General features: G+C 45.5%; 1 long non-coding RNA gene across 2 annotated transcripts in view; it reads right to left on the bottom strand.

The window, feature by feature from the left end:
• Window positions 1–16,375, bottom strand: part of LOC146768820 (uncharacterized) — a 29,910-nt gene extending 13,535 nt beyond the window's left edge. The window contains exons 1-2 of one of the 2 annotated variants that reach the window (XR_014956887.1): window positions 13,123–16,375; window positions 12,465–12,513 (exon numbers count right to left, since the gene is read on the bottom strand). This is a non-coding gene — a long non-coding RNA (uncharacterized LOC146768820). The remainder of the gene's footprint in view (window positions 1–12,464; window positions 12,514–13,122) is intronic. The other variant, XR_014956886.1, reaches the window with a different exon arrangement.
• Between the last annotated feature and the right edge of the window lie 5,570 nt (window positions 16,376–21,945).

Below are 21,945 nucleotides of genomic sequence, written 5' to 3'. Positions count from 1 at the left end.
GGAGAGAGATGCAGTGAGGACAAGTGGCTAAGGCTTGCAAGGCAAAAATACCCAGCTGAGGATGGTGGCACATGAAGGAGAACGGAGGACTCCACTGATCTCCTCATTTCCAGCAGATGGAGGAAAAGGGAGGCTGCAGTGTCTCAGGCTGTGCAGCTGTAACTGCAGGGAACAGCCAGAGGTGCTCTCCCACATGGATACTAAAATATATTACAAAATATATTACAAAATATATTACAAAATGGACAAAGCCTGACATGTTTTTAATGGAGACAAAATTTGCTGTCCGGCTCCCCTTGCCACAAGCTTCGATAATGTAATGTAAAAGAGGAAAAAAAAAAAAAAAGGGTATGATCTCATGCTCAATGATTTATCTGAAGGGAGTTGCTGAGCTCAGTCCAGCTCTAGTGGGCAGATCCAGGCTCAGTGAGCATCTGCACACTCCTGACCTGCTGCTGGTTTCCTGAAGAAAGTCTGGCACTGATGGCCCAGACCTTCCCCACAGGGGTTTTACTTCCCATTTCAGGGGCAGCAGAGCTGGAGGGATAGAGACTGCAGTACTCTTTATTTGTAGAGGCAGCTCTTCCCAGGTGAGGGATTAGATTTACTGGTGGGGTAGTCTTGCTATGTGGTTTTGTGCCAGTGAGGGTTAGAAAGGTCCATGCCTGTAGAGACAATGTATTTCACACATCCAAACTTCACTTAAAAACAAGAAAGAGAAATAAAAGTGATAGGAAGTAATGAGCAGGATAGCCAGCAATAGAACAGTGGAAATCTGTTTAAATTCACCCCAAAAGGGCTTGTACCCTTAGGACTAGGGGGTCCATCTCAAGAAGACTTGCACTGATGTGACTTGTGGTACTACTTCATCTTTTTGGTCCGTTGATCTATTTTCCATCCCCAAAAGCCTTTGACTGGGAGGAGAGGCAGCCACCTTGATCAGTGTCAGGATGCAGAAAAACAGAAATGTGGGATTGAGAGTGGGCACAGTTATGTCCCCTGCAGGCAGGTGTCCCGTTGGCTGCCACTGGAGGCTGGGGGTGCCTGGAAAAGCAGCCAGCCCTTCACCACCCCAGCCACGTAACGTGGAAAATATTCCTATCCCTCTGCCATCTTGGCTACGTGCTGCATATTCATCATCTTTATATTTTTCTACTTTAATCTCCCCCATTTGCATATACACAGGTCCAAATGATAACAATTACCATAAAACAATCGCGTTGTTGCCCTACCAATAAAAATGGCTCTGTTAATCAGGAGACTTTCAGAGGCACCATGCCTGAAAGACCTCATTTTAACCTGGCAGGCTGTACAGGGCAGCAGATAAATTAGCCTATGTATGATTGCATGCTGAAATACATTGATTTAAGATTTTTCCCATTCAGCCTGACAACTTGTCTAAATAAGCTCCTGCCTGAAGAAGACAGCTTGCAGACATGATGCAAGTGACAGGGCATTGCAAATATAATGCAGCGCTTCGTGGAGCGAGGAGCAAAATCATTGCAGAAGGGATTAGAGGGACAAAAGACAGGGTTAAAAATAAACAAAAGCAGGTACTCCAAACAGCACAGCTCTCAAATTTCACCCTGATTTTCTTCTTCCATTTCTAATTGCTAAGTCACTACAGGGAAAAAGCAATTACTGATCTGCTATCATTCACCGTGTCATCTTTAGGTTCTCATTAGCAATTCCATCAACAGTCCTAGCATTTAGCTCCCATCCTGTGGTTCTGTGTGTCCCCATCACGCTGTGATGGTTCAGGGTGCCTGAGGAGCAGGGGGCAGAGACCATGTTTGGACAAACACAGAACCTTAGGATGGATTGTCTGAGTGATTGAGGTGGGTTCCAGTCACTGCCCAGTGCTGTGGGCTCTGCCCGTGCCATTCCCACAGATATTTTCAACAAGAGAAACACTTGAGAAGGATTAAATCCTTTTTGAAAAAGCACCCCATGAAGCACTCTGTAAATCAGCCCTATGCCACTAAGGTTTTAACTATGTAGGTTAAACCCCAGTATTTTTGCTCACCAGCAGCACACAATGCCAGGTGAAAGAGCTGACACTGCTTGCAGCATTAGTTGATATAAAATAAAATGCTTATTTTGATACACTGTGTAATACCATTTATATTATACATATTAAGTAGCTGCTGGATTCTCAGTACAAGGCAAAGGCAGAGAGATGATTTATGGAGGAACTTCTTTGGAGACCTTACTGCCCAGAAAGCTCAGGAGGGCTGAATCTGGAGCCTGGGAGCCCCTTGGCCCTGCATGGGCACGTGAAGAGCTGGGCTGTGTGAGGATGTGCTGCTGGACTGAGCCATGGTGGAAGGATCCTCTTCTCCACCTGCAATGTACCAGCAGGTTCAGCTCAGTCTCTGGGAACAGCTTCACTGGAAACCCTCAGAGAAGCCTTCTCCCCAACCTCCCAACACACATTTTGCAATTGTTTTTCCTCTCTGAGAGATACCTGAGGGACTTTTTGAGTTGCTTCCATTGCACCTCAGCCTGAGGGCCTTCCTCCTGCTCACTGCTGGGATAATCCCTGTGCTCTGTGGGACAAGGGCAAAGCTCAGAGCAGAAGGTGTTCCTCAGGACATGAGGATAAACCTGCAGTTATGGATTTATCCAAAATTTCTGGAGTTAGTTTTTGAGGTGTCTATTGTACAAATTTTATGCTACAGAAAGTCTGTGGGCGAAGCCTTGTGTAAAAGAGGTTTGTGGTCCTAACAAAGCTCTGGCAATCCTATGAAGGCTGTGGCCTTGGCAACAGGGGAACGGAGAGGAAAGCAGAGGTTTTCTGTGTATACTGAGGCACCAGTGGAAACCCCTTCCCCTTTGCATGCAGACATTCCCCACGTAGGAGCACATCCTGCACAGGGGGGTGGGACCCTTGCCTTAAAACCCTCCTGTGCCCCCACTGCCTGCATATCCAACTTCAGACCCCCCTTAGCAACCATGACCTGGCTCCTTCTGCATTGGCTCAGACACCACTGGGCCCCCACTTCCAGAGACCCTGAGCTTTTCCTCTTCCACCAACACGGGGTGCTTACCACATCAGGTACCATGGAAAAACCAATTTAAAAACCTTGGTGCTGAGTCCCCTGGTGCTCTGACCAGGGGCCCACCAGGGCTGGCACTGTAATTATCTTTTATTTGATCATCCCTTGCCTCAGATCCTTATTAAAGCATTTCAGACACGATGCAGTTTTCTCTAGTAGACCAATAAATTAAGGAAACATACATTTTTAGAATAAGCATTTTAGTAAACAAACAGTCTGGGGGGAAAAAAATAAAATCTCTGGGAAGCTGGTATTGATGAAAAATCAGTCTCTGTTCATGGGAATCTGCTCATGTCTGACCACTGAGAGCTATTCAGCTGCCTGGAAGACAGAGAGGGAAGGGCTGGTGTGAGGGGCAGAGGGTGCTGCCACAAACACACCCCAGGATTGCTGGGGGGGAAAGAAAACATTTGTCAGTGTGAGGGATGGTGGTGGGCTGCTCAGAGGTTACTCTCTTCCATGTTGTTTGGAGGTTTAATTATAGCACAAGATGCTGCCCAGTCATCCTGGGAGACAAGCCTCTTCCTGAAGCAAGAGCTCTAGGCTTGATATGCAGAGGGAAAAGGGAAAAAGCTTGTGATTCAGAAAATACCCAGAATCAAGGACTCTGCTTCACATTCTGAACTTCTTTTGGTCAGCACTCTGTGCCAGGAGACCCTATAAAGCCCTGCTGAGTGAGTTATCTCTTCTTTGGGCTTAGAGCACTCCTATCCCCTGGAGAACATCCCTCTGATCCCTCCTCCATTGCTCTGGCCCAGCAGAAAGGCATCCTGCTGATGGGAACAGAGGCACGACAGCATTGTAGCTCAAAGAGCATTTTTGCCTGCAGTCACTGGAAATTGAAACTTTTCACCCACCACAGTTTGTCTGCACTGCTCTGGCATGTGTCCAGCTTGGGATCTACAGATATTCCTCTGCCTGTAGATGCTTCACTCCTGCCAGCCTGCACTGGTTTTGTTTCTCTGCAGGATTTATTTGGGGTAGGAGCATATTTCCCTTTCTCTCTGTCCAGGCTATGCACAGTCCACAGGTTCTTGCCAATTCTTCAGCACAGCAATGCAATGCATTAGGTTTTAGCACAACCTTTACCTGCACAGGGGTTGGTTTATGCTGGCTGTCACAGGCTGTGCCTCTTCACATGCCAATTTTTGTGAGTTTGACTTTGAACTTCACATGACCTCTCGTGTCAAGCCCTTACATGCAGCACCTTGATTTTTTACTTTGTCCCTTCTGTCAAGGCACTGTCCTCCTCCCTCCATGATTTACCTCTCTTTCTTGACAAGCTTTCAGTCTTTGTCATGCAGTAATTCCATGCCTACCTTTAATCTCTCCCAGAAGGTCTCAGTCCAAACCTTCATTGTAACACAATCTTACAAAAGACTTTGCTCTTAAAATCATGAAGGCGTTTCTGCATCTGGAAAAACCTTGACAACCATTCTTCCCTTGCCTGCACATGAAAAAAGAGGTAGGTCCATCTCCTTTGTTTCCTGTTGACATAACACCTCACTCCAAAGCTTCTGCCATGCATTTTCCCAGCTGAGTTAACTGCAAATCATCAGGAACTTGGTTTTTGCTGCAAGGAGCAGAAGAGCTCTTTCCTGGCCCCAAGTGCTTGTGTGTAGCTTTTGGCCCTGGCTGAGCCTTTCCCAGCCACTCTCTAAGTTTGTAGTGTTTTAGTTCCTGCTGGGAACTAAAGGTTTGCCTGCATAAATGGGTTCCTCCTCCATCCCTTCCCAGTCTAAAGCTGTTCCTGGTCGCTGAGGCGATTCAGGTCCTACCCCAGGCTCTGCCTGACAGTGAGAAACCTTCCAGGGAGTCCAGACCAGGGATGTGTCCACACCTGGATGCTGCAAGGAAACCCCTCTGGGGACTGCTCTTGCTGCTGCTCCTGCGGCTGAGCCCGTCTCCTCTGCAGATTCATTAACAGCAGCATAAAGAACAGATGGCACCTTCTCCCTTTACTGCACCGAAATGAAACGTGCTGTTATTCTCTGTTCTTTGTCATGAGCAGCTTTAAATTGCATTAGAGGCCTCAGGATTTGCAGCACACGTCACCCCTTATCGTGCAGGGCAGGGAGAACAAACACTGCTGAGATCCCGACCCAGTGACTCATTACAGCAGGAATTTTACACCGGGGGTTTGGATCGGCTCCTGGTCAGTGCACATCCAAGGGCCTGAGCATTCCTTCAGCTGGAAGGGATGATAGGACTGGCAGAGAATGCCAGGATAACAGAGCTTTGCTTTGGAGAGCTAAACTAAAATAGTTAGAAAATGGAAAAAAGAGAACCAGATCTCAAGGACATAATTAGTCACTAAGATATTTGCATTTTTATGTTCAGTCGCATAGGTAGGGGATTAAATGCACATTAATCATTGAAAAGTCTCAGGATAAATATTTAGATACATGGAAATGATCTCCAGATTTCTATTCCAAGACAAAATACTTAAGAGGATATTGAGGAATGGCCAATATCCAGAACAGTTGCTGAGAAATGAGTAAAAGCTAAAGTTCAGTTTTACAACAGGATGTGCTGTTAGCCCTGCAATGCCTGTGAACACCCCCCAGCTTCAGTGGATTTACAACCTGGCCTAAACAGTACTCAGGTTTCTGCTTGCCTTCTGCACAGGAGCACACCTCAGCCTTCTTCATACTCAGCAGAGGTACGGAAATTTATTTTTGCATTTTTGCTTTCACACAGAATTTTTTGTTTTACCACAAAAGCATTTATTTCTACTGAGAATTTCTAGAAACACCCACAGCCCCCCCTCTCAGAAACTTCATATCTGCACTCCCAATGGCAATAAAATAGGGTTTTCTCCTATTTGGATCTCCATATGGCCCTCATTAATTTTGTCATCATTCCTCAGTGCTCTGGGTGCCCAGTTTTCCCAGTCACTTCTATCATCTTAGAAAAAGCCTGAGCACTTTTCAGGTAGATAACATATTTCAGCCACTTTGTCCAGCTGCTTTAAGTATCACAACACTCCATGGAGTTCAGGCCATTGATTGAAAGGTAAAGAAAGAAGTTTGTTGACATGGTCCAGGAGTAATTAGAAGCACATTAAACAGAGAAGGGGGAATAAAAGCCACTTGTTCAGAGTCCAAACCCTCTTATCCAGGGCACATAACATTCCCTTTCCTTGCCTGCCAGGGGTACTGCAGGTGTGGGGAAGTTGCTGTCATATGCCTGTGCTTCCCTACATTGCTGATTTCAACAGCTTTCTCCAAAATCTGAAGCATTTCACATCTGAATTTCATGTTTTGCAACACCACTTGATTTAGGTGAGAAGCAAAGCTTTTTTTTTTATCAATATGTAATAAAGGGTATTGTTTGTCTGGTTTTTTGTTGTACTTTTCCCACTCGTTTCTCAGGGGATTTGAAGTCACTGTTAATCTGGTTAAACTGAAGTTGATTAAAAATCCAGCTAGTAATAAAACTCAGCAGCAGCACACACAGTCCTTCTGGAAAATTCCTGCACAGTTCTCCCCACCCCAGCTCCAGCTTTCATGTATTAGTGGCAACCTGTTATCCACATTGGCATTTTCCTAAAAGGCTGGCACAGAAGTGGGCAGGAGTTTAATGCTTCTGTCCTGTAAACCCAGTGAGAAGGTGACAATCCTCTGCAGTGGCACAGCCACGTGCAGAGGGCTGGGGACACCTGAGCAGGGCTCAGCTCTCACAGAGGATGTGCCCATGGGAATTGTGCCTGCTCCAGTGGCTCCCTGAGCCCACTGGCTTCCTGGGGAAGGGAGAGAAAATGGCACCAAGTGGCTTTCTTTAAAAGGACTGGCTTCCCTCTTTCCAAGGCAAAAAAATCTTCAGAGATTTACCTCCCATTCCCACTTTTGGGTCAGCTAACCAGTGGCCCATCCCAGGGCAACTCCTGCAGCCAGGAGGATGCCAGACTTCTCCAGAGGGTTCTGGAATATGGTCCACCACCACAGCATCCTCTGCAAGGACTTTTGCCTCTCTCTGTCCTGAGGAGAAGAGTGACTGGACCCACAGCACTGGTAAGTGTATCCAGCAGGCTGATGATCCTGTTCCCAGCCCACCATCTGCATGGCCAGGGTCACAGCTGTCCTCTTTGGATGGTTTCAATTAAAGGTAAAACTTTCCCTGGTTGAAAACATGTATTTGCATGTTTTAATTTGTTAGCAGTCACACAGCCAGATCTCAGGCTTTCATCAAAAGCTCCGTGGCACTTGGTATGCCAACTAAAGCACCCACTCCAGGAGATATGTGAGTTTATGGACATTTCAGCCTTCTTTTGATCACTTCACTTATTTTTTCTTTGTTGCTTTGAAATAGGTTTGCTTTAACTCTTATCTTGGAGATTTTACAGAATTGTGAAATAGTTTTTTTGTCAAGAAAATACACATTCTATAAAATAGTTGTATGAGGTTTCTGACTGGCATTCTCACAAATAGCAGAGTAACTCCACCTTGGTCCTGTAAAATGATCTTTGCTTCTAACTGAGAGAGTAAATCTCATGACTGTGTATTAAGAATGTTTAAAATCAATAATTAAATAACAAAATTGTACTGAAAGAGGTACAACTACAGACCAAATCCATCAGAGTGCCAAATAACACCCCAACAAGCAGTGAAAATATTAAGAAAGCATTTTTTATGTACTGGTTTATTACACATGATTTTGAATGTATTTGATTCATATATTGAACGTATATCATGAATGTATTTGGTAAAGTTATGCCTCTAGGTGAGAATCCACCAGCACATCAAAAAACAATAAAAAGAGTTTTAAAAAGAGTAAAACAACTAAAACCAGTTGGATGTGTTTGATCCAGTTCTCAAGCTGTGACCCAAGTTGGAGGATGTTATTTTTAGCAATGAAAAAATTTGAAAGTGTTTGAATTCTTAGCTCCCAACTTTTTAACTTTTATTAAGCTTTTTCCTTAAAACAAGTATTCTTCAAAAATCCTTCCTACTTGATCATCTTCAAACATTTTAAAATTCTTTATAGACTTGATAATCTTAAAAATATAACACAACTGATTTCCAAAGTCCTATGGAACAACCCACAGTGCAGAGAAAAAGCCCTTCTCCCACTTTGCAGTTAAACTGTGATGATTAAACCAGGCTCAAGAATTTATGATTGGGAATTCATGGGATTGTTTCATGCCATATTATCAATTTTCCATGTAATGACTTCTCCTGTGATCCCTTCATCCATGTTTCTGCCTTGTGGTACTGTGCTCAAACCCATAGGTGTTTTCTACATTTTAAATCTCTCTTGGATTAAACAACTGTTTTTCCCCTTTGCTGTTAACTTGTATTTGTCCTAGAGCTGGAGATGTCTCCTTCAAAACTTGCCAGCAGAGCTCACACTCCCAGCAGCACAGCTACCAGGAATCCAGCAGGTATCCACAGATCCAGCACCTTCCTCCTGCATTTTGCAGGACTCAAAGAAGCTGAACAAAAATGGGCATTTGCATGTTTTCAGCAGCTCTGCACATTGCCTGGAGCAGCTGTTGCATTGTGGAGCTGAGGATGGACCATGCAGGACCCAGGTTTGCTCTCTCCTCAGTGAAATCTTGCAGGAGGAGGCTGGGGAACCCCAAGCAGAGATCCCACCACAGGATCATTGAATCATGGAATAGTTTGGATTGAACTGGACATTTGAAGGCTATCTAGTCCAACTCCCTGCAATGAGTAGGGGCCTCTTCTTTTAGGTTAGGTTACTCAGAGCCCCTCCAACTTGGCCCTAAATTTCCTGTTTCCCTAAAACCTGTTCCAGAGTTTTACCACTCTCCCTGTAAAAGATTTTTTTCCTTTATTCCTCATCTGTCCCTAAGCCAGGCACGGATGGCTGCTACACAGAATTCTGCCCCTTCTAAATACATGAGCTGATTAAAAGTAACACCTCTAGTGAGACCTGAAACTCAGTCCATCTTGCCCCCAACAGATCAGTGTTAGAGGGCCTGCCCAGAGGATCTGTCTCCCCTCTGGAGGGAGGATGTGGTGCCTTCCCCATGAGTCCCTGCCCAAGGATTCACACTCTGGAACGTTGCTCCATTTCTGAGAGGCAGAGGTGCTCAGCCTCCTCCCTGGCCCTACTGCAGCACAGGGACTGGGATCTTCAGAAATACCCTAGGTGTGATCATACAGGTGTTCTACACATGGGAATGAGAGATGCTCAGCTCAGTTTCTTGTTTTTCTTTCTTTTTTACCCTTACTCAGAAGACTCAACTCATTTCCAGAAGAAATAAGTGTATGCCAGGGGGATGCATAAAAAGTGTACTATCACAGATAAGACATAAATTAAGCTGTCTCCAGGTGGGAACCAGCAGCATTGCACCCATCTCTATCCCATCTGACTGCCATCAGCCAGGGGACAGTGCTGGAAGCCAGGCATGGGGACCCTTCCTGACAAAAGGTACTTTGGGGGCTGGGTGTGGGGCAGCAGCCTGACAGACCCGAAGCCAGCCTGGTTTAGCTGGCTGAAGGAGGAAATACATTCTGCAGAGGCAGAGAGGAGAACTCCCAGGTGGTGAGCCTGCTGCAGGCAAGGGAAACTCCTCACAGTTGTGCAAGGGACAGCAGGAATTAGGGAGATCTGTACTGAGGCATGGGAGCTTCAGATGTCTACAGAGCATGGGGCAGCCAGGAGAGTCCGAGGGTGCTGCTCTTCACTGCCCTTTTACAGACCAACACACACTTCCAGGGCAAGTCTCTCTTCCTCAGGCAGCTTTGTCCCATCCTGCTGTGCCTGCTCCACTGGCAGTGCCCAGCCTGCACCCCAAACAACCCCGTCACCCCCAGCAGCTCCTGATAATCCCACTCCCATCCACCTCCATGCTGCTGGATTGAGGCTTTTGGAGCTCACTGGGTTTGCACTCCCTTGCAAAGCACTGGGGGCCTGCTCCTCATGGAATTACATCACATCCTGTGCTATTCAGAGCACCCTCACTTCACACTGTGGTTGTACACATACACACACACACACACACACACACACACACACACTCATCCAGTTCCATTTTACCTGTTTTAAAACTGTACAGTGTGAGGGGAGACCAAATAGAAATAATTTGTACCAAAAGTTGTGCAATGCATCAGTGAATGTTGTGTATCTTAGGATGGGTGGTATTTACTCCACAAATGCAGCCCAGACTGGGATATTAAAATATTTTGTAGATAATTATGACATATAACTAAAACCTGGAGGTGCCACAGACAGGCAGCCAAAGGCAAGCTGTGGGAAAGTGTTAATAGAGATTGAGAAGTGGCAATTTCCCTTCTTGCCCTGGCTTCCACCTGGATTGGGATGTTGGGATAGACACACTGCCCCTCCTCTGTTTTCCAAATGTGGCTTAGCAAAAGCACAGAAAAGACTTTGCTGGTCAGCAGAAGGAAGTATGGCAGCAATCATGGCAGGGACCTTTGGACACCCTGGAGAACTTTCTGGAGAGGACTTAGGCAGGGAGGAGGAGCAACCTCTTATCTTCAACCCCATTTTTCTGGCTTTTCTCCTCCCCTCTCTTTGCCCTGTTTCCTCCCCAGCCCTTTCACTTGTAAGGAGGCTGAGACAGAGCTTTATTCATGCCAAAGGTTTGGGAGAGGAGAAAGGACTGAATCACACTAAATGCACTTCACACTCCCCAGACTTCAGGCATCTTTCCAGCACACCCACCAACTGTGTCCTGGAACCAGCAGCCGTGCTGGTTTTGGCACCAGAAACACAGGGACCAAAAGGATCTCTCTGCTTGTCTGGGCCAGTCACACACTGTCAAGGAAAGCTTCAAAAAGCTCAATAGTTTGCCAAGCTGCATCCCTAAACTAGTTGGGATGTTTTAAAATTTTCCTTTTTTGCCCCCAGAGTATCATTTGTTTGTATCTATTTGTCCTGGATAATGTCATGACAAACTTTGAAGGCAGCAGATGAATTTCCAGAGGAGGAAGAAAAGAAGATTCAGGGTGAAATGTGCCATGGATGTGCAGTGATCTCAGATCCCATCCTCCTGGATTGCTAATGCTGCAAACCCACTGGCATGCCCAAAAGATGTAAATTTGTGGAAGTTCATCAGCATTTTTTTGAGGGAAAAAGATAACCAACACCAGCAGATTTGTTATTTTCATCTACAGAACCATGAGAGAAAACTGGGGTGGACATGAGGGAGCCCACCAAGGATTACTAATTTTATGTCCAGAGCATGCAAAGGTGTGGGGCTTGGAGGAAATTGCCTCAATCTGCCTCTTCTCCATTTTCTCCATGCTGCAAGCTTCATTTCCAGCATAGCAGAGCCCTGGGCAGCCTGACGGAAATAATGGGAATCTCCAGGGCTCGGTGGGGCTCAGTGCCAGCAGAGCTCCCCAAATCGTGTTCTGTTCTCCATAGCACAGGGTACAGATGCCCTGGGTCATGGGTGGGAAAGGAATTTGGAGCCTCTCTCTAAGAGCCCAGATTTGGAAACTTATTTGCTACAGAGGTTAACTTTTATTTGTTGTTTTTGCAGGGAGTTAGCACAAGCAAGCTGCACTTCAACATTCTCTCAACTTCAGCACTGAGAGAGCAGGAGTCTCATAAAAATCCCAGTGGTGTACTTTTCATGAGTTTTCTTGGGTTTTTTTCTGGGGGAGACCAGCTAGCAGGCAGGAATGGGGAGTTTTCTCCCATAAGGCAGGTGAGGGCAGCCAGTCCAGGGGCTCATGCAACTTTACCAGTGAGGAGGTAACAAAGGGCTGCCCTCACCTCCTCACCCAGCACTGAGCAGGCAGGGTCACTTCCCAGCAGGTGCAAGATCAACATCCAGATTATTTCTGTGGCTTTTTTCTGTGTTTCTTAACGCAAATGTTTGTGGTGGCTTGTGAAACAAGTGTTTGTGGAAGAATTGGGCCAGCTACAAAGTATCTTGGTACAGATACAAAGAGCAATCACTGACCTGCCATAGAAATTTCTTTTATCTGCTCCCTCGCGTGCCCCGATTGTTCCCGTGCCCAGCTCCTCAAGGACACAAATCTGTCACAATCTCCATCAAGCAGCCCCAGTTCTGTAGCCCAAAATGACTGAGAATAATTAGCTCCCTTTTGAGGTCCCCCAGACCAGCCTTTGGGGTGCTGCATCCCCCTCAGCTGACTTTCAGGGTGCCAGGTTCTTAGGGGCTCCCAAGATGTGCAGATGGTGCCGGCGTTTCGTTCCCCATCCCCAGGGGAAATCAGAGGCAGGAAATGATATGGCTGCTACGCAGACTCCCACACCCTGCAGAATCCATCCTTCCATGAAAATGCCAGAGAGATTTAAACAGCTTGCATAATTTCAAGAGGAAGCAGCGAGAATGGAAATAAATATACATTGTAATTGTATAATATCGCTGGGTTCAGGACAAAAAAAAAAAAAAAAAAAAGGAAGGAAAATATAATAAAAGGAAAGATGTGTGCTTACGAAGGTAACCAGATCTGCTGGAAGCTCTTGGCACCAGATGGGACTGGATCTAGAGAAAAACAAGGCAGGGTAAGTGCACATGATCCAAAGGGAGTGGTGCCACGCTGCTCCCAGTCCCGCACTCCTGGGAGTGGTAATGGCTGCTTCTCCAGTGCCACCCATTGCTCCAGGCAGCTGCTGCCACTCCAGAGGTTTAGTAGAAGTTACAATGAATACATGGACAGATAACCTCAAAAAATGCCCTCTTTGAGAATTTTTTCCTGAAATTATTTTGTGTTTTTTTGTTATTTTCCTGAAATTATTTTGAATTATCAAATGCTAATCTGCATACATTAGCTAGGGTGTGGAAATTTGATGTCATAACTAATATAACTAAAGGAATAAAAATCTCTTCCAAGTTCCAAGGTGAAAAAGAAAGCTTAATCTCCAGTTAGCAGTGGACACAGAGAAGCATAGCACCCTCAATCACTCAGAGATTCTTTCCCCCTGGATTTGCCCATTTAAGAGAGCAGCACTACAGGAGAGAGTTCCCACCTGTTCTGTACACCTAAAATACATTACTGGGCATTTTGTGGGGTGAAGTGCAAGATCTTTAAGGCTACAAGAGGGAAAAGCTACAGAGAAATCAGGTGGCTGGTGACCCCATGGCAGAACATACCATTCTTGGCAAAGGTGAGCCCCATTCCCCCTGCAAATAAAAGAACCATCAAATCCAGGAGTTTTCATGTCGTGATGACATTCATCCCAGCAGGGCTCTGCTCCCGAGGAGAGCTGGCACCAGGAAATTATGTGCAATACATTTAACTGATTTACAGCTCCGTGCTTGTGCAAGCCCATTGCCAGCTCCAGTTACTTTACAGCCAGCAGCAGCTTCAAGCCGTTTAAAGGTTTCTTTTCCAGCTCACAATATGCACACAAGGTGGAAAGGAAGTCAACAAAAATCATGAGTTAAAGGGAAAACTTAATTTCAAGATGGAAAATGCACATAACCCCATAAGAAAGAAAAGTCTAATACGTGCCTTGGAAGGAAATTCCCCATCTCAACCCAGGTACCAAGGAACTGAAAGAGGGGCTGGTGGGGCACTGGGCAGTGGTAGCCCCTGTGGGCACATGGGACACTTCAGTTAGAATGAAAAGGGTGGGATGGATGCCATCAGCATATGGCATTTTCACCAGGATAGCAAGAATCTGCCTGTTGTTACCCCCGCTTACCCTGTGGATAGGTAAAGGAGAGCCAGTGTTAATATGAATTTATCTGGAGGCAAACAGCAATTCTCAGGAAAGCACAGGCAAGCTTGGGTGAGGCAGACATAGATCCAGCCAACACACAAATCTCAGATTCATACCTTTTGAGAAAAATGTGAAATCACTAAAGAATAATTCTGTTTCTCATTGTGCTGCATCATAAGGAAATAAAACACATCTCTTAATGTGCAAAACTTAAAGTTAATTTTTAACTTTCCTTCTTTATCTACCTCAAAGCTGAACTCAGACTATCACAGTGGGCACCTCTCCAATTTCTGCTTATAATTTTGAGTTACCCTTCCCACAGTTCTTTTGTTCTCATACAAAGACCAACTTTGTGCATTACCAAGTTTTCTTCACTGTGACTTATTTTTCTTTAAAAAAATCACCCAAACTGAGGCCATTTTACTTTCAATGCATTTACATTTTAGCTTCTTTAAGCCTACTGAAAACCTCACAGAGTTGCAATTTGGACAACCTTCAAAGCAGAGGGGAGCAAATGTGATTTTTGCTGTCCGTATCTCCCATCTTTAGTAAAAATCCTTGCTGTGCATGTGGTTGAAGCACTAGGAAGTGTCAGAGTTTACTGCAATTCCTAGATAAGCTGGAGCAGAGGACTTCCTTCACATCTCTTACGTACATTAGAGGGTGTATCTGTTTCTCTTTATTGCTGAAATTTCACCACAGCTGGACTTCCAAGGGGGTTTCTCCACCCTCTCCATCTTTAGCAAACTCAATAGGGAGAAAAAACTCCAAAGAATATTTTTTTTTTCAGTTTCATTTCTGATATTCTCAAATGTAAGTTGGTTTGGGTTTTTTTTTCCTCTAGAGTGGAACATAGAACTTATTCACTACCAGGGCATCCAGGCCACTCTAAATTATATTCAAAAATGTAGGGAGAGACAGTTGCTGCCTCATAGCATTTACAACTGGGATATCTTCTCTAAACCATTGACACAGAAATAATTGTTTGCAAGATCCCACTCTTTTGTTTATAAACTTGTTAGAGTGTCACAGGGACATTCTCTTTTCTTTCAGGATGTTTCATAGAACAGCACAGAGGAAAAAAAGAGAAAACAATTTCTATTTCTGCTCCTTGTTTTTCACATGTAGAACGTACATGGATAATTGTTTACCTGGAGTGAGTGCTTGATTGGATTCTGGTGAGGATTGTTTGAGCCTGATGGCCAATCCAACCCACCTGGGGCTGGACTCTTGAGAAGAGAGTCACGAGCTGTTAGTTAGATGTAGTAGTTAAAACAAGTAAGTTTGTAGTTTTAGTATCTTCCTTTAAATAGTATATTAATGTATTACAACATAGTAATAATAAAGAAATTATTCAACCTTCTGAACTAGAGTTGGACATCATCATTTCTTCCCACCAGGTGCACCTACATTTTACAATATTAGAGCTCTGAAAATATGGTTGAACTCTAGAGGGTAAGCAAAGACCATGTGGTACCCATGGAGAAAAACCCTCTGGGGAGTGTTTTTCCTTGCATCCCTATCAATGCAGAGGGAAGACCTCTACATGTCCAGGTCAGAGACCCACAGGGCTCCACATTAGGCACAAACCAACCCCTTCTGCCCTCTTGTCACTGACAACAGAACCACGGGGCACAAATCTGGTTCCATCCCACTCCTCCACTTCTGTGCACTTCTCCTGAGCTCCTTCCTCCTGGCTGGGAACTGGCAGTTCAGGAAGCACCAAGTGCTACAGCAAAAGCCAGATGTTTGCTCTTGACAAATTCAGCATGAAATTATTCTAAACCAGCATAATAAAGATAACACTTAATGAGAGACCTACACACAATTTTTACCTAATGCAACATTTTTTTTTTTTAGTACAGCTCAATGCAAGTTCCACCTAAACCATTAAAATTGAATTACTAGCACAGAAACGCACTCTTTGCCTTGCACATGAGTAATTTATCTTCTATTTTGAATATGGAATATTAAGAAATAAAACTTAGCACCTATGTTGTGACTGTGTTTCAAACTGCTTTTAAAATTAATTAACTCTCACCAGCTTGCGTGAGGCAGAAAAACATTATTAGCCTAGCTTTTACACACTGAGGCAGAGAGCTTTCTCCAGCCTGCAAACTCCTTGGGCAGCTTCACCACCGAGCTCTTTAGGCTGCACTTTTAACTCCTGGAGCTCAGATTACTTTGCAAAGGAAATTGGCTTCCTTTCCTTGAGATGAAAGGAGCCAGGAGGAGAAGAGAGCTGTCAGTTCAGAGGTCTAGACTGTTTGATTTAAATGCCTGGGGCTCCTGGCCCGTCCCCTTGGCTGCTGGCAGGCACAGGGGGTGTCAGGAGGGTTTCTCTCAGCAATTGCAGCCTGGAACAAGGTGGGCACAAGGAGCAAGGATGCTCCAGGTCCTGGGCAGTGTCTCCTCCTCATCTAAAGCAGTATCCTGAGCAGTCAGCCTTCCACAGGGGGCTGCAATTTTAGAAGGAATTGCTGTGCCAGCTTTCCTATGGTTATTTCCTGGTTCCTCTTGGCCAAGAGGCAGAAATCTCTGGTCTCAGCCAAGATGCAGCTCTCGGGCCCTGGAGGCTCAGACCTGAGCTGGGTCTTGGGACTGGCAAGCCCTGAAGAACCTTCCTGGGGCCAAGTGCTCCAGGACAGGTGATGGGACAGTTCCGTGGGCTCCTTTAACCTGCTCCAGAGTGGCAGGACAGGACAGGAGCCCCAGGCACCCCAGCCCTCAGCCAGGCTGCTCTGCCTGAACACAGCACGCAGCTGGTGATGACGTGAACTACAGATTTGTCTGGGGCCAAGCTGTAAGATTAAAACACCCACAGTGCTCTCCAGGGCTCAGCGAGGAGCACTGGAGTACACGTGCAGGCACAGACACAAGCTGCCTTCATGCAGACTTGCCAGAGCACAGCCAAACCCAGGGCAAAAGGCAGGGTTGTTTTGGTTCACTTCTGTTTGCTGAAAGTCATTCAATGGAAGAACTAAATAAAAATGGCTTGTAGGATTGCTGCTGCCAGGTGACAAAGGCCATTTTAAGGAAGGCCATGGCTTGACCTGGCCTTACCTCACCTAGCTGGTCTTCCCCTCACATCTCCCACTCTCCCACCAGCCCTCTCTCCCACTTTCTGGCATGTTATCCTCCTCCAACCTCGGCCCCATGCTGGTGTGTGCTGTGCTCAAGACAACACTATCTACACCTGATAAACACCACACAGTCAGGTAACAATAGGCTGACTGGTCTGGAGCTGGTTACTGCCAAAAATAAGTCGTCCTCTGCAGCAGCATCTCAGACCAAGTAAATGGTCCTTGTAAAGCACAGGGGACTCTACGTGGACACAGGTTTGATGGTCCTTCTAAAGCACAGGGGACTCTACATGGACACAGGTTTGATTTAAATTCTGAGTCGATCTTGCAGGGGAGGGAAAAGCTGTGAAAGTCATAAACATTCTGCAGATCTCTGTGGTGGGCGATTATGTCACAGGGACATGACCCCTGTTGTCACTGCCCTGGTCTCTGCAGGAGTTCAGGCAGCAGTGGGATGTTTGGTACTTGAAAATCTGTCAGCCAAGCATGGCCAGTGTGAGCCAGAAAAGGCCAGCAAGTTCCTCAGAGTCAGGAGCTGACAAGGGGTGGAGGGAACCCCAGAGCAGAGCATCACCTCTAATCACCACCTGCACACTCTCCCTCCTCTGCAGCTACAGGTGGTTTCTCTGCAGCAGGCACATGCAGGAACTCACCTGCTTCCATCTCAGCTGGGACCAACAGGGCAGACGGCAGCTTGGACACATTTTTCAAAAACGAAAAGAAAAAACAGCCAAAGAAATAATCCAGGAGAACCCCCACACATTTAAAGAAAAGAGTAAAGAGAACCCCCAGAAGATTTTTGGTGGCATTCCCACCAACTTTAGTGGCTTTTGGCTTCTGGCCAGCCTGGGTGAACAGGTTCTACCATATTGTGTAGTCTCCTCACCAGAGACTGCACTGGCAAGACCTCATGGTACTTGCATGTCACATCTCAATTAACTGGGTCTTAATTTGTAGGGAAAAACCCCAAACCCAAACCCCACCATCACCACCAGAAACACCCAAACAAAACCCCACAAACGAACAAACAAACAACAATGACAAAGAACAGCAACACTCCCGAACAAACAAACAACAATGACAAAGAACAGCAACACTCCCAAACAAACAAACAAACAAATAAAAATAATAATATTAATAATTTTAAAAAAAATCCACAGGGCTCCTCTAAGGGCAAGTCTCAGCAGCACTCACAGACTCAGGTCTGTCAAGCAGTTCAAGCACTGTGTGAGACCAAAACCAGAGGCTGTTGAGGGACAGGACCTAGAGGGCCCCTCTCTTCTGGGCTCTTCTTCACTTAGCAGATTTGCTGAGGTTGAACAGCAGCAGCATGTAATATAGCAGTAGCTGCTCCCTCCTCCAAATGATCATTTAGCCCAGGCTTACCAAGCCATTCATTTCATGCTTATTAACCTTTGGAGTATTGTTTTGTCCAGACTGCCAGACAAATTAACTTTTAAGAGGGGTCTATATGGATGTCTGCAAACTCCCTTAGACACAAAGCAACTCTTAAGGAATATTTAATGAAATATGAAACAGTCAGTTTATCTGTCTATAAACTAACATCGTTCTGGATGGACAACAACTCACTGGAAGTGCTGTGGGTAATTCTCAGGGAAAAAAAAGTATCTAAAGAGGCAAAGAGGGAAGAAGAGCAAGACAATCCCCATGCCAGATCCCTGCACAGTGCACCAAACCCAGACATTGGACTGTAGCAAAATTCCAGAAGGAGGTGGCAGTTCCAGGAGACTTGGGTGACACTCATTTGTCACTGTGGAGGAGCCTGTGGAAAGCAGATTCCCTAAAAATTGGCCCAGAGATTTTCTCTCACCACATACTTGCATGCAGGCCAAGTCTCCTTCTTAACATACTTTGCCTTTTGTCTTGTTTTTCTGACTTTCAACAACATCCCAAATAAACCACTGGAAACAATGAAAGCATTAAAGGAAAATGTCATGCCTATCAATAAATGCCTTTGTGGCTGTGGGAGCAGAGAAGGCATGATGTCACTGGGGGGAATAGATTAGAAAGTTCCATTGAGAAAAGGGATCTGCCTTTAACAGATGCAAAACATCCCAAAATATGTGCTGTGCCACCCAGATATCCAGGAGAGCTCTGAGCTGTGATGCAGCACAAGCCAGGAAACTGATTTAATTCAGGAGTCACAGAAGGAATTTGTACTTATTTACCACGGGGCACAGAGAGGTGATGAGTGCAGGGTTTAATTCTGTGAGCAAAGACATCGAGGGGAGCATTCTCCATACACTGAGACATAATAGAACCCCTCAAGGTGTATGTGAAATGCTGAGGCTGGCTGAAGCTCTGCACCTGAGCCCTTTGCTGGGCTGTTGAGTTCCACTGTAGGACTTTGTATGAAATCAAATAGCAAGTTTGCTCCTCTCACCTTGGCTGCCTGATGGGCCTCTGTTGGTTTCAAGTGCATGACAAAGGGATGAGCCTCTTCTCCTGGTGACAGAGACTTTGATTTTCTTGTTGACTTTGTCCTGCAGTGGACTGGAAACAGCAGCCTGGTCCCTCAGGGCTGGGTAGTGGTTCAAAAAGCCACCTCTGTTCACCTTCCAGCTTCCACCCTTTAGTGGCTCAACTATTTTAAGTGCATCACTTAACAGCTTCCTGGCTGGTGGCTCTCAATACTGACAAGTACACTGGATTGAGATCAGAAAACAGGATTTTGAACGTGAGAAAAGCCAACACTATGATGGCTAATTTTGGATCCAGATGTTACCCTCCTGAAATTCCTGGGAAGGTGGGATCTGAAATTCTGGTTTTTGCAGCTACAGAGGTCCAGAGGTGAGTTGGGGCTTCGGTTCTAGTCTGGGTAAATGCTGCTGCAAAACACTTAACCAACTCTTCAGCTCAATAAAAACCCAAGACTTCCCCACGTGGGAATGAAAAAGAGTGAAAAAGCAGAGTTCCAGACAGCAAGGTCCTGCAAAGCTTTCTGGTTTTCCTCTCTGCAGTCACCCTCTTCTAAGGAACAACTCTGGAGGAAAATTAGATCATCTTACAGTGTTACAACAAATTTCATACTGAGAAAGCACTGGCTCCTGGCAGTCTGTGCTGGGATCTATAGAAATTATGGACTTTTGCCCAAACCCAAGATCTACTGGGATTTTGCTGTTGCTGTAGATGAAAGGCACGAGCAGGTATGAAACGAGGTGAGCAGAGACCCTTCCTGCCTGCGTTTGAGGTCATCCTCCCTCTCTCATTTGCAGCATGGCAATTGCCTGCTGCCAGAGGCATCCACAGGTCACAAACAGAGGAAGACAGCTCCAGCTGGAGCATCGGGAAGTGCTGAGGTACAATTTTGCTCTGGGAGAAGTGGTGGTTTGGAAGTGTCGGGGCAGGTCTCGGAGTGTGTCTGCACTGCAGAGAGCAGCACTGCCAGGGACAGCTGAGCTGGCCCTGAAAGAGCTGCTGGCACAGGAAGGACAGCTCTGGTGCACCTCAAACACAGCTTAAGTCCAGCTGACAGTGACCTTGAGTGGGTGGAGTGCAGACAGATCTGCATCCTATCCCCATGTGCCCAAACTGGGGGTCAGGTCTGCTCTCCTCTTACCACAGTCTCAGTCTTGGGAGCAGACTGGCACATCCCTGGCTCCCTGCTTGCCTGCAGGTTTCCTTGTAACGTAACCAAGGCCACTGCAGGGACTGCTGTGGACCTGTACCTTCTCACAGCAGGCAGAGATGTGCTCCCTTCCCAGCATTTGACCTATTATGTGCTCCCTTTGCAGCATTTAGACCTTTCTGTCTAAATGCTGCAAGTCCTACTGGCCCTTTCATCAGGATGAACGGTTTCTGGCTCTCCTCCCACAAAACCTGAGTTCTTACAGCTAGAATCCACTGAATGCTCCTGTTTATAAAGCAAATGCCAGCACAGCTCACATTTCCAAAGCATAGCTGGATCTGGTTTAGAGAAAGAGCAGTGAAGTCATAACAACTTATTCTATCATTAAATTCAGCTGTCCCAGTTTGGGCAGACTTGAGAAGCAAAACAGTAGTAGGCTGAAGTTAAGCAGACCCTTTTCAGGGTAGATTTGTGCTCTAAAATGCTACAATTTGTGGTTGTTAGGGTCCTTTCACAAGGCTCCTGTGCAATGCTAGCACATGAAGGGTCACTCCAAATGTCTACCATATGCTGCACAGGCACAGTTTCCTCTCAAGGTTTTCATTATTACATTTTTATTTTTTCCTTTAATTCCCTAGGCTGCGAAGTAGATGCACTTGTATTGATGAGAGGAATTTCACCTGTTCAAATCAGGTTTTGAGGGATCTGGACATACTTTTTTATGTTTCCTGATAAGCCCCTTGTCCCTCCAAGAGTGGTGGTCATGCTTCCCATTTCCTTGCACATACCCCAAGTACCTGTGGCTGTGCTGCACAGGGCTAAGGCAACACAAGAACTCTCTGCTTACTTAACAGAAGAATGTAAATGAATGTCGGTCTCACCTCTAATGTCACACAAGAGTCAACACAGGAAGATTATATTCCACCAAAAGCCTTGGCCTGCAGGTCACTGTCCCTCTGCCAGCCTATTCCAGCTATTCCAGGAAAGTCAACAGACCTCGACCCATCATCTCTTACATGTGGGTCAACAAATGATACCACTGAGTCCATTTAGACTTTTTAAAAGCGTAGCTTTTCTAACTGGGAAAATATATGCTGAGCAAATTTCATTCTAGCTCTGACACGCTTAGACAAATTAGAGTACAAAGTTCCTCTGCTTGTTTTGTTTCTCCACAAAAGCATTTGCAAAAAAAGGCTAATCCACATCATTAACTGTGCTAGGTTGGTGAATCAGCCAATTCTATATTTACGTTTCCAATTCTGGGTTTCTACACATGATGAAGAAAGATTAGCTGTCATAATTTGTGGACTACAGTCAAAACCTGTAGCTTTTAAACACTTTCTTATAGGGCTCCTGAGTTTTGGCTCGAGTTGCAATTTCAAGAGGTCTGTTCTCAGTGAAGTTGTGGATCAGATGTAACAGCCAAATTAATTCAAACAAAAGGTAGCAGGTCAGGTAGCTTGCAGAATAAATGCTTGGGAACCCACTTACATTACTCTTTACACAGACAGCTTCATTTGGAAGTACTTGTTCTGAACAATTCAAAACCACATTTTTTATTGTAAAGGAGGCAGAGTTG

This window comes from Lonchura striata, chromosome 1 (genome assembly GCF_050655825.1).
Source record: "Lonchura striata isolate lonStrDom1 chromosome 1, ASM5065582v1, whole genome shotgun sequence".
NCBI classification, from domain to species: domain Eukaryota; kingdom Metazoa; phylum Chordata; class Aves; order Passeriformes; family Estrildidae; genus Lonchura; species Lonchura striata.
The sequence above is the reverse complement of the archived record's forward strand: the minus strand, read 5'-3'. Positions and strand labels throughout refer to the sequence as shown.